This window comes from Mytilus galloprovincialis, chromosome 13 (assembly GCF_965363235.1).
Source record: "Mytilus galloprovincialis chromosome 13, xbMytGall1.hap1.1, whole genome shotgun sequence".
In the NCBI taxonomy this organism is placed as follows: domain Eukaryota; kingdom Metazoa; phylum Mollusca; class Bivalvia; order Mytilida; family Mytilidae; genus Mytilus; species Mytilus galloprovincialis.
Window position 1 is genome coordinate 52353228 of NC_134850.1, and position 16646 is coordinate 52369873.

The following is a 16646-nucleotide window of genomic DNA, read 5'->3' on the forward strand; positions in this document are numbered from 1 at the left end:
AGCTGACTTTTACCTGCAGAGAACGCAAAGCTCCAATGGATGCTGTACTCTTCGCAAATTTTGACCATAACTTGTGAAGATTGGCGATCAGTTGCGATTATTGAAATATCGTCAGCTTGAACAGGTGTACTGGCGTTGAGGTCATGTATAAAAGCACCTTGTTGGCTGGACTCTAATTTGTCAATGAGGTCGTTGATAAAAATTAAGTACAGTTTTGCTGAAAGTATACTTCCTTGCCTAACACCACGATGCAACTTGAACCAATTTGACAGCTTTCCACCAGAGAATACCGCACTCGTAAGATCAGAATACATATTATCAAGAAGACACCATAATTTTGCGGGAAGGCCATATTCGTATAATTTGATGCGCAAACCGTCGTGTGGGACAGTGTCAAACGCCTTAGTACTGTCTAATAGAACGATTTTGACGGGTCCACCTTTTTCAATGTGATGAAATTTAACTTCTTGTAGATTGTATGATGCATTCATGCTACTTAATTGTTTTTGGTAAGCAACTTGCTGGTGATTCGGAAAGTCGGGTCTCAATTTTGTAAGTTCGTTCTCAAGCAGTTTTTTTACGGCTGTACATGTACTTAGATTTTTTTATTCTGTTTTACAATACTTACGAATATGTTCCGAACCATATCAATATTTGGACCATATGCGTGCGGTCATCGGACCATATGCGTATACTCATATGGTCTGACCGTAGGCGTATGATTGGACTAGATCAGTATTATATTCGTTTTATTATTATACCATTTTTTTTAGATATCCAATCTGGAAACAGTATATCTAGTTAAAACAAAAATCTCGATTTGAAATAAATGTATCATACCATGTAATGTAAATTCTTCAAAAACTGAATAACTGATTTAGATTATTAGACTCCAGCAAGCAAGCACGCTACTCATGTTTATTTGTTGGAATCCAAAATTAATATCAATAGCGATACATCACGTATTAAATATTAGTAGAACGTTGTAGTATAATGCCATTTTGTGATTTTCAGACACATCTCGAAATGGTTCTGTTACGTGTTTATGCTCAGTGTTATCTTAAGTGGTCGATGGAATTGGTCGCTAGCTTGATTGGTCGATAGAATTGGTCGCTAGCTTGAGTCTGGTGTTAGCAAGGATTAAATAACACATTTCATTTTTATATTCAGTGAAATACAAAAGTAAAACTCTTACAATCATGAGATACTGAATTTAAACATTTTTGCTTTCTGAATTTCGGGTATGATTCTTACACGGAAGCTTATGAAAAACAACGGCTGATCATAAGCGACAGAATCGCTTTCCATTTTTTTTATTGGGGCCATTAATACTGATAAATCAAATAATTAATATTACATAGATTGGGGATACATACCGTAACGGAGTGTCATTAAAGCATATGCTTTTATGATTTAATTTGTCATACATGTATATACTTACATATTCGACATGATTGTTTGTCCTATTGTCCATATTTCTTTGGTAGACATTCCAAATAACTGGGCTAAACTGTCCATTTAGGTAATTTCGTTGGAAATAAGTTAATAGCTCCCTTAGACCTGGAAAATTGTGACATAGTCGTTGAGTAGTTGCATCTTGACGAAACAACTGGAAATTTTGTCGAACCACCGCCAATGGAAGATACGCTATGGCCATCATTTTTCTCACACATCTCCTCAGTGCAAGACGTCTGTTAAAGGCATTTCGAAGTCCCTCTTTCTGAAGTCGTCTCCAGATACTTCTGCAGAAATGAAAGAAACAGCCACACATCCTAGCTTGGGGAAATTCTGTTTCCGCTGCAGTTATCATTCCGGTCTCGAAATCTGAAACAATGTTTTGTGGCGATAAATTATTGTTGGTTAACCTTCTGTAACGCCGTTTAATGTGTCTCATAATCTGTCGATAGTAGCTGCCAATATGCTTATCTGTCATTAAAGTATAAACAAATGGAATTACCCTGTCACGGTAGAACCCATGTATTGCCACGGTCAAAAATTGCATATATGGACGCGGGACAGACTCAAAAGTAGCATCTATATATATGTCATTACAATCTCCCAAACACATAAGTGCCTCCCTAGTGCAGAAAACAGCAATTCCCCATCCATTATCTAGTTTATTAGGGATTGATCACCATCTTTGGTAAGACACCAGCGCCCGTTGATAGCCACATCATTTATTGTGGCTGGGATTGGGGGAATGTGTTTCCTTCTTGTCCTGTCAAGTGATGATCTTAGGCAATCGTATGTTAGGATATTATCCCGTTCATTCCGTGGGACTTGCTGAACAACATTGTCATAAGCCTGTCTTCCGGAGACCTCTGGATTTGCAGATACATGATTTACCATTCTTTGTCTTATTGATGCAGAGTCAATTGTTTATCTATAATCTATATATGTTTCTATATCTCTAAAGTAAAAACCAGTCAGGATGTAATACAATTTACCAAATAGAAAAATTGTCATGATGAAAAGTGACCGATAAGACATGCTCGTATCAAATGTAAAATTGATATGCTTGAAGTACAAGATGTATAAGATAATAATCGAACCCTCCCCCCCCCCCCCAAAAAAGGATTAATTTTTGGATTAATTTTTACTTAAAGACCAAGTTTCTCATTTTACTTTTTTGGTTCCAAGAGGCAATTATGTTTTATTTATAAAAGTATGTCGAGGAATAAAATACATGAAATGAACTCAACTTACATATAAAACGTCGATATTGTTTGGTGCATTTTGTATGTCAAAAACTGCAGTTCGTAAAGGGGCTCTGCATGTGTTCCTCCAACACCGCCAGTGAATTGCGTTTAATCTAATTCTGTTTTTCTGGTACCTGTATCCTTCATGTATTAAGATGTTTCCACCTCGACTACCTTGTACAACATAAGCCATGCTTCTTCAAACGTCTTAGTTCAGATGCCACATGGTTTGAGAACGCTGCACTTTTTTCCAGACTGACCAAAAATAATTTACTTTTCATGATGACATCATCATCAGCTATCCGAATATTTGATTGGCTTATTTCAGCTTCATTTGCATATTGCCCCTCTTTCAAACTCCCCGGTTATGTTGTCAATTGACCGAATTTTATATCTACTAAAAGTTTAAACTGCACTCACACAAATTAAATATCATATTTAGTAGTATGTATGCGTTATAGTCACCAAAATATACACCGTTGCGCTAATACGTTGTTTTAGACGTTTTGCACGACGTCGAGTTTATCTGTACCATTTAAAAAAAAACGGAGTAAAATCAGTTAAGCTTTAAATTAACAGATCAGAAAACATGGGTTGAAGGCGTGTGCATATTAATATAATAATAAAAACTCAAAACGATGTCAATTTTGCTACAATGACATTTTACTGATTCTTAGTTTTTCATTTACTATATATTTCTATATAAATTCCAGTTTTTTAATATCCTATTTTTCAAAGATTCATTAGTTAAATGATTAAATAGGGACGCATTAAATGACCCGCAAAAAATACGTGTTTAAAGAACGGTGCAAGTTCGTCCAAAAACGGAACAACATGCGTAAGTCTATAAGAATGTGTAATGCTCTTCTTACGTCCATGAACAATTCTATCTACAACTTGAGAAAATAAAGTAAGAATTAAATTATCACACCGTATGAAAATCGTGATATTGTCCATGTCTTGATTGTGTGTGCATAAGACTTGCTATCTTTGAGTTATAACGCGGTATTTTAGTTTTTTATTTCGATCCAACATATATGGTTATATTTACAGTACATGTAGGTTTTCATTTCATACAAATTCTGATTTTTTTTATTGGTGAAATGTATAAGAATATAAGCTAAGTAGTTTGTAGAGGCAATGTTCAATTAAAAACAAAAATCCCGATGTTCCGTATATTAACAGTTTCACTTGAAAAACGAAAGTTGGAAATCGTCAGTGTCGGACTAACGATGAGTGTACGTTTGTCTGAAAGGGTTTATCTCAACTTGACTTCATGTACATTCAGTGGCGGGTCCAGGGGGTGGGGTTGGGGGTTGTGGTTGGAACCCCCTTTTATGGCCGATCAATTGCATTTGTATCAGATTTGTATTTGGACCACCCACTTTTTATCCTGGGTTGGGAACACCACACCTCCTTTTGTAAATGGCTGGATCCGCCCCTGACATTGATTATTTAAATTTGAATTTAACGTTTTACAGGCAAGGCATTTCAGTGTGTCCACTCTTGTTTTTCAAGGTAGTGTATAATGATATTGAAGACCAACTTGAAACTCTGTACACATGTTTATTAAAATCGATGTGATCTTTCTGAATTGTATGCAAAATTATAGGGTTCTGACCTTATTTTATGGTTCATTGAACAAGGAAAATGATCGAGTGTCGGACAAATGAGTGTCGGACTATTGAGTGTCGGACTATTGAGTAGTGTCGGACTATTGAGTGTCGGACTAATGAGTGTCGGACTATTGAGTGTCGGACCATTGAGTGTCGGACTTATGAGTGTCGGACCAATGAGTGTCGGACTATCGACGTTATCCCGCTTACACTGTTATGTTATATCCTTATTATTTGATTTAGATTGTTCAAGCTAGGTGTATAAGTTTTCACCCACCTACCCAAACCCATTTTACAAAATTGAAGTTTGCTATTTGAATGTACAGTTGTGAAGTTTTCGCGTTTTGTTATTTCTTTTAGGCCCGCTTTATTTAGATTATTTGTATGTGTATCTTTTGTTTTCTATTATATGAATATTTTGTGTGTAAATTATACTTATTCATGTATGCTTATATGTTAATTCAAGCTGCCAACATTAAACTATTACTGGTTTATATCTTCTTTATTTGAAAGCCCCCGTAATTAAAAAATATATACATAAGAGAAATGGCTTAAAACCGACTCTGAATTAGTACATGAAATTGATCTAGAACCCACAAACTGAAGATGAACAGGTATACAAATGTTTTTTTGTTCGAGTCAGATTTTTTTCACCGAGGCTTTTCAGCTCTATCAATTAAAATTAGTTACTCAAAATTTAGCACTAGTATTACGGTTCATCATAACAAATTGGCAAATACGGCCGTATTTTCACCGAAAAAACTACTGTGTACAGACTTACCTGTGCGGTTCGGGAAGTTTAAAAGGTTTTTAGATATATATAGGACTTCTGTAAAAGTTAAATTTATTTTGCATATCTGAAAGATAAAATCGTTTTTGGTGGAGATCTGGATTCAAATTTTTTTTTTTTTTGTCCTCTAGATCTGCTGGAACAGATTTTTTTCATCAATTTGAGATTTGAGAATTTATTTTTTATAAAAAAAGAAAAAACCATACCCTCTCCTGCCTTTTGAAGTTCAATTATCGTTCCCTAAACATTTTCCATCTGCACTTATTTTAGTCAAAAACTATATGTTAATGTAGCCTAGGAAATTCGTCCTGAACATACATGAAATATTTGCCACAAGTGGTTAAGCAACCAACAACCAATCAATATATAGGACATTGTCTTGGTATAAAGCTGGCATTTAAGGTAGCGCCTTCCTCATATTACTGCTTATAAATGTTGATGTCTGTTGATTATCCTAAATTCTGTTATATTTTTTTCAATATAATAATACCCAATAATCTCGAAAACTTGTAGTGAAAACATTTTTTTTACCGTACACCTTTTACATTATAATAAAATTCAATTTATGAATTACAATTAATATATATCTTTATTTTTATTCCTTATAAATATATTTTTTATTGAGGCCGGATCGACTTTAAATATGGGCCGGGTCGACATAAAAGCTTTTTAAGAATTGAATGTTTTGGCGGTTTTATCTGTAGTTGTACACATGGTTACGTGGGACCAATCATTTAGATTGTGCCAATGTATGTATGTACTTCGAGATTCCGCCAATTAAGACGCACCCCTTGATTGACTGCAAGGGTACAGCGGATCCATGTACACTCCCTAAGGATTAAGGGAGCTACCATTTGATTTTTATGGGGGGGGGCTAGGATGAAAAATTTTGTCCTGCATTTTTTTTAGCTGTAATCTCTGTCCTGCCTTTTTATTTTTCACTCTGTTCGGTCCTGCCTTTTTTTTTTAGTTTATCCTGACTTTTTTTTACCTAAATTGTCGTCCTGACTTTTTTTTTTTGCAAGTGTCTCATCCTGCTTTTTTTTTTACTCAAAACTCCTGTCCTGCCTATTTTTTTCAAATTTCATCCTAGCCCCCCCATAAAAATCAAATGGTAGCTCCCTAATGGAGATGTGTCCTTTACAATATTATCCCACCACCAGAACAATCCCCACCCAACACCGCCCAAGGGAGCGTGTAGGACACCGGGAAGTCTGATATTATGGTGGAGGAAGCCGAAGTACTCGGAGAAAACCAACGGGCCACTCGGTGGAAACAGACAAACCAGAGAGATATCAGAAGATTGATCTCCAGGTCAAAGTAGGGGACAACTTTGACCAACCGAGGCCCCCAAAGTACCCATTCTAGTTTAAACTCCGGTCTGGGTACCAGAGATGTGTGTGAGAGGGTGAAAATTACCCTACTGATGTACTGATATTTTTAGCACCCCGAGTGAGAATCGAACTCGGGACCTTCAGCACTGTAGCCATCGGTCTTTTTTTTTTTTTATCTTTATCTTAACCACTAGACCACAAACTCAATAAGTATTCTTATCTATTAAAACGTTTAAAAACCCTCTGCATTTGTTTGCACCTGTCCTAAATCAGTAACCTGATGTTCAGTGGTTGTCGTTTGTTGATGTTGTTCATAGTTATCAAAGGTACCAGGATTATAATTAAGTACGCCAGACGTTTCGTCTACATACGTGTTTCTCTTTTCTCGTTTTTTATATAGATAAGACTGTTGTTTTTCTCTTTTGAATTGTTTTACACTAGTAATTTTGGGGCCCGTTATAGCTTGCTGTTCGGTGTGAGCAAAGGCGTCGCGTTGAAGACAGTACTCTGACCTATAATGGTTAACCTTTACAAATTGTGACTTGGATGGAGAGTTGTCTCATTGGCACTCATACCACATCTTCTTATATCTATTACTAGTATGTTGATTAACTTTGTGTTTGAAAATCATTCTAGCCGCAGACATTTATCTAGAAACTTCAATATTTTATAATATTATATATTATTTTGTTTTGATCAAGGACGTATAATACGTCCTTGTTTTGATGAAGTTCGGAAGCAATGTCCTGAGCAGCTCCATACAGCATTATCATTCAGGTCATAATTTCCCTTTATCAGAGACATATATGTGTATATATGTCTCTGCCTTTATCTACAGCTGAATTGGCTTTGAACTTACTTTCAGTAACTTCAATTACTCTTTATTCCGATGTTTTGTGTTCTTGTTTTTTTGTTGATTGTTTTGTTATATATTATGGCCATGAGTTTACTCTTCTGAATTGTTTCACATTTTTCATGTGGGGGCCTTTTATAGCCGACTAAATGGTTTAAGGTTTTCTCATTGTTGAATGCAATACAGTGGCCTATTATTGCTTACATGTATATGGTGGAAAGTTATTTCATTGGGAATCGTACCACATCTCACTTGTGTAAAACATGTAAATGGAGCAATAGTTTCAAAGTCAATATACTTAGGGAGCAGGCCAAAAAATCTCCATGGAAATACTTATACAACTGTATACTAAACATCATTGACTACCACTACCAGTTTCCCATAAACAGACCTAATCAAAAACTAATCCAGTGCTGACACATTGAAGTCTCCTTTTTCAACTTTATAGCAAGACAAAAACTCAAATTTGCCAAAATCGACATAACGGGCAATAACTTCAAAGTAAGTGGCCAGATTTTTCTCAAAATGGAGCAGGAGAAAGACCTTAGCTACAGGGAGATAACATCAGCTAAACGTTTTAATTACACTGTGTTGCTAAGGGAATATTAAGCTTCTCAATGATCAAAATAAGTGTTTGTCAAACTGCTATATAACCAGTGTATTTTTTCTGATAAAATGGTTGGTTCAAATTTTTTGAAATTTTCATATTTTTGTCAAAGGGTCAAAGAAAATACTTTGTCAAAATTTTATAAAAATTAAACAAGTCAAATAAATGTTAGTGAAAGTGTTGGGTACCACCTTAACCTGTTGATCATTCTACAAACGTAAACCAATTTTTTGAGTATTGTGATCTAAAAATAATACATGGAATGATCATATAAACAAGAATGTGTCCTCAGTACACGAATGCCCCACTCGCACTTTCATTTTCTATGTTCAGTGGACCGTGACATTGGGATAAAAACTCTAATTTGGCATTAAAATTAGAAAGATCATATCATAGGGAACATGTGTACTAAGTTTGAAGTTGATTGGACTTCAACTTCATCAAAAACTACCTTGACCAAAAACTTTAACCTGAAGCGGGACAGACGGACGAACGGACGGACAAACGAACGGACGGACAAACAAACGGACACACAGACCAGAAAACATAATGCCCCTCTACTATCGTAGGTGGGGCATAAAAAGAAGATGTGGTAAAATTGCCAATGAGACAACTATCCACAAAAGACCAAAATGACTCAGACATTAACAACTATAGGTCACTGTACAGCCTTCAACAATGAGAAAAGCCCATACCGCCTAGTCAGCTATAATAGGCCCTGATAAGACAATGTAAAACAATTCAAACGAGAAAACTAACGGCCTTATTTATGTAAAATAATGAACGAAAAACAAACATGTAACACATAAACAAACGACAACCACTGAATTACAGGCTCCGTCTATTTTAAACATGTGTAAAAAAATTTGACATCTTGAGAAAGTTTCAAAATGCAAAGGTTGTGCAATATGGGACAAAAGGGCAATTAAACATGGAAAGACAGTTTTTTGCTAATAGAAGTGTAATGCAGGTTTTACTGTACATATGAAATGAAACTTACTGAAATATCTATCATCAATAAATATAAGTATACATTTTAACTTGATTTGGCACAACTCAGTATAATTACAAAACAAAAAAGTATTATGAACTCAAAGAAGCTTTTACAACCCACTATAAAACATTATCACACTTATAGAAAAGATAGATCATATACACCATGCACAATTTATGCTGTTTTTGTTGTTGATAAAAATAGTTTACATGGAAAGTATGGTTATAAATGCACACACACACATCATGTTTTAACTTTAATGTCTGAAGAATTTGGGCATGGGTATACATAATCTATCTACTACAGGCTATAAAACGTAAGCATACACAGTATATATGAACATAAACTCATTACAAACAAACAAACAGAGTGCTTGTCAGCACTGAAAGAAAATATAAGACTACTTTCAATTTTCAATTTGAGTTTCAATTATTGGAGTTACCTCCCATTGTCCAGTATTGCTGTTGAACTTGAACTTTTGATTCATATAAACCATGCACAATTTATGGTGGGTCTTTTTTTTTTTCAGGAAAATAATCTACATGGAAAGTATGGTAATTATACATGCACATACCCACACACATCATGTTTTAACTTTAATGTGTGAAGAATTGGGCATGGTTATATATGATCTATTTACAACAGGCTATTAAACATAAGCATATATATATGAACACAAACACTTTACAAACAAACAAACTGCTTATCAGCATTGAAGGGTAAAGACAGATGCTTTCAATTTTCAATTTTGAATTTAAATTATTAGAGTTATCTCCCATTGTCCAACTTGGGAACTTTTTGTTTGTTTAGAAAAGATAGATTCACATACACCATGCACAATTTATGTCGTTTTTTTGTTGTTGATAAAAATAGATTACATGGAAAGTATGGTAATAAATGCACATCCACATACACACATCATGTTTTAACTTTAATGTCTGAAGAGTTGGGCATGGTATATAGGATCTATTTACAGCAGACTATAAAACATAAGAATGCATATATGAACACAAACACTTTACAAACAAACAAACAAAGTGCTTGTCTGTACTGAAGGGAAATATAAGACTGCTTTCAATTTTCAATTTTCAATTTGAGCTTAAATTATTGGGGTATCTCCCATTGTCCAATGTTGTTGTTTAAAAAAGATAGATCATATACACCATGCACAATTTATGGTGAGTCTTTTTTTTCAGGAAAATAATCTACATGGAAAGTATGGTAATTATACATGCACACCCACACACATCATGTTTTAACTTTAATGTCTGAAGAATTGGGCATGGTATATAGGATCTATTTACAACAGACTATTAAACATAAGCACATATATATATATGAACACAAACACTTTACAAACAAACAAACTGCTTATCAGCATAGAAGGGTAAAGACTGCTTTCAATTTTCAATTTTGAATTTAAATTATTAGAGTTATCTCCCATTGTCCAATATTGTTGTTGAACTTGGGAACTTTTTGTTTGTTTAGAAAAGATAGATTCACATACACCATGCACAATTTATGTTGTTTTTTTGTTGTTGATAAAAATAGTTTACATGGAAAGTATGGAAATACATGCACACCCACACACATCATGTTTTAACTTTAATGTCTGAAGAATGTGGCATGGTATATAGGATCTATTTACAACAGACTATAAAACATGAGAATACATATATGAACACAAACAAAGTGCTTGTCTGTACTGAAGGGTAACAACTGCTTTCATTTTCAATTTGAACTTAAATCATTAATTTGGAGTTATCTCTCGTTGTCCAATATTGTTGTTGAACTTGGACTTTTGTTTTAGAAAAGATAGATTCATATACACCATGTACAATTTATGTATAATTTTTTTGGAGAAAAAACTGTTATGAAAATATTCTACACGGAAAGTATGGTAATACATGCACACACACACATCATGTTTTTTAACTTTAATGTTTGAAGAATTGGGCATGGTATATATGATCTATTTACAATGGACTATAAAACATAAGAATACATATATGAACACAAACAAAGTGCTTGTCTGTACTGAAGGGTAACAACTGCTTTCATTTTCAATTTGAACTTAAATCATTAATTTGGAGTTATCTCTCGTTGTCCAATATTGTTGTTGAACTTGGACTTTTGTTTTAGAAAAGATAGATTCATATACACCATGTACAATTTATGTATAATTTTTTTGGAGAAAAAACTGTTATGAAAATATTCTACACGGAAAGTATGGTAATACATGCACACACACACATCATGTTTTTTAACTTTAATGTTTGAAGAATTGGGCATGGTATATATGATCTATTTACAATGGACTATAAAACATAAGAATACATATATGAACACAAACACTTTACAAACAAACAAACAGAGTGCTTTCAATTTTCAATTTTGAGCTTAAATCAATGGAGTTATCTCCCATTGTCCAATCTTCCTGTCACGTGAACTGGTGAACTTGTAAGCTTTAAATTTTTCGAAAAGATAGATTCATATACACCATGCACAATTGATGTAAGTTTTTTTAAGAAAAAAATAATCTACATGGAAAGTATGGTTATACATGCACCCACACACATCATGTTTTAACTTTAATGTCTGAAGAATTGGGCATGGTTATATATGATCTATTTACAACAGACTATAAAACATGATCATTTATGAACACGAACACTTTACAAACAAACAAACAAAGTGCCTTTCAGCACTGAAGGGTAAAGACTGCTTTCAATTTTCAATTTTGAGCTTAAATCAATGGAGTTATCTCCCATTGTCAAATCTTACTGTCACGTGAACTGGTGAACTTGTAAACTTTAGATTTTTCGAAAAGATAGATTTATATACACCATGCACAATTGATGTAAGTTTTTTAAGAAAAAAAATAATCTACATGGAAAGTATGGTTATACATGCACCCACACACATCATATTTTAACTTTGATGTCTGAAGAATTGAGCATGGTTATATAGGATCTACTTACAACATACTATAAAACATAATCATATATATATGAACACAAACACTTTACAAACAAACAAACACAGTGCCTGTCAACACTGAAGGGAAAAGACTGCTTTCAATTTTCAATTTTAAGCTTAAATCAATGGAGTTATCTCCCATTGTCCAATCTTGCTGTTGATCTTGTGAACTTTTGTTTTTTCCAAAACATAGATTCATATACACCATGCACAATTGATGTAATTTTTTTAAGAAAAAAAAATCTACATGGAAAGTATGGTAATACATGCATCCACACACATCATGTTTTAACTTTAATATCTGAAGATTTGGGCATGATATATATGATCTAACGAATCTTAACCTCAATGCACTGTCTTGTTTGAACTCTCCAAGATGAAGATGAGGCTTAGAAGATATAGCTATTGAGCCAGTACCAAAAGAAAGATTTAGATTTTATACAATCTTTACCCAAATATTATCATGAGAGTACAGCAAAATTAAAAGCATACACATGCACAAATGACACAATGTATAGTCTAGTATATTACAGTATCGTTTTATTCAGGCACATCAAGCACTTGTACAAATAAATCATAGATCTGTGCAATCATAGATATCTACATCATAATATTTACTTTAATATTTACATGCCCTTTCATTTACAAAATGATATTCACAATTCTGTCATTACTTCATTTGTCCCCTTATCTAAATAAAAATTACAGACAACAAAAATATGTAGTCATTACTTAAAGTGTTTCTATCATGGTCAAATCTGACCTGCAACATTGCAATCTTACATCTAATTGAAATATCCTTGACCTTTAAAAATGTTTATAGTAGAAAATATCAGATCAGCTTAGAACTGTATTTTGTGTAAGTGATATGAGGCAATTATCAAATGCAATTGAACACATGTTCTAGAATTTTAAGATTGTACAAATGTATCTAGATTGCATGGTTTTCCATTTCCATGCAAACTTGTTTGGTGATGCTTCAAAATCATAGAAATCCAATAACTCTGGTGGAACGATAAACATTTAAATTGACAAAATAAAAATGTAAGTTGAATTCTATACTTTGCAAGACTTTAAAAACTTCATGCAATTTGGTTTGACAATTCAAGTTCAGTAAAACTCTTAAAAAACTAATGTTAAATACTCATTAAACTTGAAAAATAGCATTGTTTTTTGTCAAGTTTTGAGCTTTTTGTATTTGTAAACAACCAAAATTTTTAAAAGTATGTTATTTCGAACAATACATTTCAGATTTCAGGACACTTCTCATTTTGAACCACCCTTAAATTGAAAAAATATAATACATTAGTTGTTATACATGTATAATTTAACCTAGAATAAAATAATATTGCACAATACAGGAACAAATATATTACATAAACCATTGCACACATGACACTTGTTACAGCTCTTCAAAGTTCGCTACAAATTGCTCTTTCTACGTTATACATGTATATAAAATATACACAGGGAATTTCCTTGAATAAGATATATTCACCTTAGTCCGATTTAAAAAAAGTCATCTAATATGATGTATTTCCATGATTAAAGAACATATTTTCCCAATTCTCTGCTCTCATGTTTCAATAAACACCAATCAAACCTAATTTTGATTTAAAACACAACAAATTTTTTTTTAAAGTTTCTCCATGGAAGACAACACATGTACTTTACTAAATAAATTAAATAAAGACTTTTATTGTTTAAGTTTAGTTCTAATGAAAAATGTTCATCCATTTGCCATTTAAGAATCAAAGGCATTCTTGGTAATAGTTTCAAAGCTGTACACAAAAACATTGTGATTGGTTTGAAATGTACAAAACAATTGAAATTCAACCAATGTCGTTACGTTACATTCTCATTTTCTTATATGAACAATAATATTACCCATAGTCCTTTAGATTCAGAAAGGAAAACTAAAGACTTTTTCTGTTTAAGTATTATCCCCGGCCCGAGGGAAGTTCTTATTTCTGACTTAATTGTTGTATTTTTAAGCATTTGTAGATTTTGAATAAGAAGTTCACAAAATTTTGATGCCACATGACAGCAACCATTTACAAAGCCCTTAAAATGTGTTATATGTCCTTCAACAGTTTATAAAGCCCTTACTGTGTTATATGTCCTTCAACAGTTTATAAAGCCCTTAATGTGTTATATGTCCTTCAACAGTTTATAAAGCCCTTAATGTGTTATATGTCCTTCAACAGTTTATAAAGCCCTTAATGTGTTATATGTCCTTCAACAGTTTATAAAGCCCTTAATGTGTTATACGTCCTTCAACACTTTATAAAGCCCTTAATGTGTTATATGTCCTTCAACACTTTACAAAGCCCTTAATGTGTTATACGTCCTTCAACACTTTAAATCAGATTCAATTTGGCAAATAATGTATTGAATGAAAGTTAAGCATTTAATAAGTTTACTTATTACTGGGAATTTTTTCCAGATTTTCCAATTATTTGATTCAATTGTGAGGGGAACATACAAGGTCCAGTGTTTCACTTATAATGGCTAATCATTAATCTACGTAGTCAAGATTACTTGCATACAGTTGAATGGGAACTTATGTTCCAATAATTACTTTGATGCCATCAAATATTATACTGAAGACAATTTACCCTAACCATGCATCAATCTTATTATGAGGGTCTGGATGGTGGTCTATAATTTCTGTATTCTTTAATTTTGTAGGTCCTTTTTCCACCAAATTATTCTCTAGTCTATCTATTTTGCTTTTTTCCTGTACTCTTTATTTAAAGCGCCCTTTTTTGCTCATGATTATTCTCTATTTTTTAAACTCATACAAAACCCCTATTATAACACTTTATGCTATGAAGGAACCATTATATTCTACATCCTTTGATGGGTTGTTGTTTCATTGCCAATATATATCCTACATTACTACTACATCTTCTTGTTTTATATATCTAGCCCCACATTCACCTAGGCTAGCAGGAAAGCAGGGTTTTACTGCCGGTCGATTAGGACCAAGTGACCATATTTCTATACCCCAGTCACCATTGGGGTGGCACATGGATGGCAGTAGAATAACTGACCATATTTGTATACCCGAGTCACCCTTGGGGTGGCACATGGATGGCAATCGTTTTATATATCTAGCCCCACATTCACCTAGGCTAGCAGGAAAGCAGGGTTTTACTGCTGGTCAATTGAAAACCAAGTGACCATATTTCTATGCCCCAGTCACCCTTGGGGTGGCACATGGATGGCATCTTTACCCCAGTCACCCTTGGGGTGGCACATGTATGGCATCTATACCCCCTTCACCCTTGGGGTGGCACATTGATGTCATCTTTACCACAGTTACCCTTGGGGTGGCACACTTATGGCATCTATATCCCCATTACTCTTGGGGTGGCACATTGATGGCATCTATACCCCAGTCACCCTTGGGGTGGCACATGGATGGCATCTTTACCCCAGTCACCCTTGGGGTGGCACATGGATGGCATCTATACCCAAGTCACCCTTGGGGTGGCACATGAATGGCATCTATACCCCAGTCACCCTTGGGGTGGCACATGGATGGCATCTTCACCCCAGTCACCCTTGGGTGGCACTAGTTGGCATCTATACCCAAGTCACCTTTGGGGTGGAACATGGATGTCATCTATACCCCAGTCACCCTTGGGGTGGCACATGGATGATATCTATACCCCAGTCACCCTTGGGATGGCACATGGATGATATCTATACCCCAGTCACCCTTGGGGTGGCACATGGATGATATCTATACCCCAGTCACCCTTGGGATGGCACATGGATGATATCTATACCCCAGTCACCCTTGGGATGGCAAAATTGAACTATTGTAGAAAGAGAATGAGTAAACAAGGTACATAATCCTGAATGAAATACCGTACTAAAGCTGTGTGATTGAATGTTGATTGTGTGGCTCAAAGTGGCAATTTTTATGTATATTTATAACTAAAACCTTAACAAAATCAATAAAATTTAAACGTAAAGACTTTTACAAATTTTCTAAGTAGCATTAGAACTCTGTATTTTAATGATATTTTTGAAATTCAAAACACATAGTATTACTTCAGCAGTTGTCTTTCAAAACTTTTCTAAGTCGCATAGGAATTTCGAACTCTGTATTTTAATAATATTGGTGATTATTTTCTTTATTAATTTAAAACACATAGTATTAAATCAGCAGTTGTCTTTCAAAACATAAATATATACTACCAGGCGAGGCATTCTTAAATCATTACTATAAATACTTATCGAATGGACCAATAACAGCTCTGACTGAGTTATACCATTCATTTCAGCCAATTCAGACATTTAATTTTAAAGATGATTGATCAATAAGGGACATCAAAAGTTCAATGTAGGATAAAAACATTCATTTCAGAAGAAGATTGGAAGATTAAATAAATCTATGTAGATGAGACATTCGTTTAAGCAAACCATTAGATAAAACTATGTAGACCACAGACATTTTTTTCAGCTAATAATTGGACGAAAACTATGTAGATGACACACATTCGTTTTAGAAGACGATTGAAAGAAAACTATTTAGATGACAGACATTCATTTCAGAAGACAATTGGAAGAAAACTATGTAGAAGACAGACATTCATTTCAGCGGACGATTGGACGGAAACTATGTCGATGACAGACATTTATTTCAGAAGAGGATTGGATGAAAACTATGTCGATGACAAACATTTATTTTAGAAGAAGATTAGATGAAAACTATGTCGATGGCACATTATAATTCAGAAGAGGATTGGATGAAAACTAT